The following is a 769-nucleotide window of genomic DNA, read 5'->3' on the forward strand; positions in this document are numbered from 1 at the left end:
AACAGCGCGTAGCGCTAGCCATCTCAAAGTTCGGTGGTCAAGCGCGAGAATGGGGACTGACGTGCGGCACTTCGGTCGAATCTGCGTTTCCCTCCTGGGCGGAGCTGAAAATGCAGCTCTCACGAGTGTTCCCGCCGCCTAATCAGGCATATCGCGCATGATCGCGCTTCCTTGCCGCCCGACAGGGCTACAAGGAATTGGTGAACTTTGTCCAAGAGATGCGAACTCTGATTGGCGGGATGGCAGTAGATCCCCTTCCGGAGGCGGTCACAGTGACCGTCTTTATGGAAAGCCTCCGCACTGGCGTGGCCTGAATGGGAGTCTTCCGTGTGCATCCGTCTTTGTTTGTAGAGGCGGTGAATGTGGCATTAGATGTCGAATTCAACTTCAAGTCGGCACGACTTGGTTGGGATGCACACTCCAACAGCTCGTCAAGCGGGCCTGTGCCCATGGATCTCAGCTATGCTGAGGACGAGGGAGCAGAGCTCCGAGCTGCCGGACAGCACGCAAACACACGACGGTATTTTGTCTGTGAGACACCCGTCAACTTCGGAACGGCTGCCCCCGGTGCAAGGCGCATCAAGGTTCTTCGAACCATCGCCCCAATTCCTGCTAGTCTGGTTTGTCGTGGGGAAACGACACCACCCAGTAGGCACGGGGCGACCTGCTGGGGACGAATTGAGTTCTGTTGAGCCTCAGGGAGACATAGGTCAGCAGGGCCCAGCCCCGAAGAGCTTCGTGCTCTTGAACACGGAACGTGTATGCAAGC

Source organism: Plasmopara halstedii, assembly GCF_900000015.1.
Source record: "Plasmopara halstedii genome assembly, contig: Scaffold_2904, whole genome shotgun sequence".
Lineage (NCBI taxonomy): Eukaryota > Oomycota > Peronosporomycetes > Peronosporales > Peronosporaceae > Plasmopara > Plasmopara halstedii.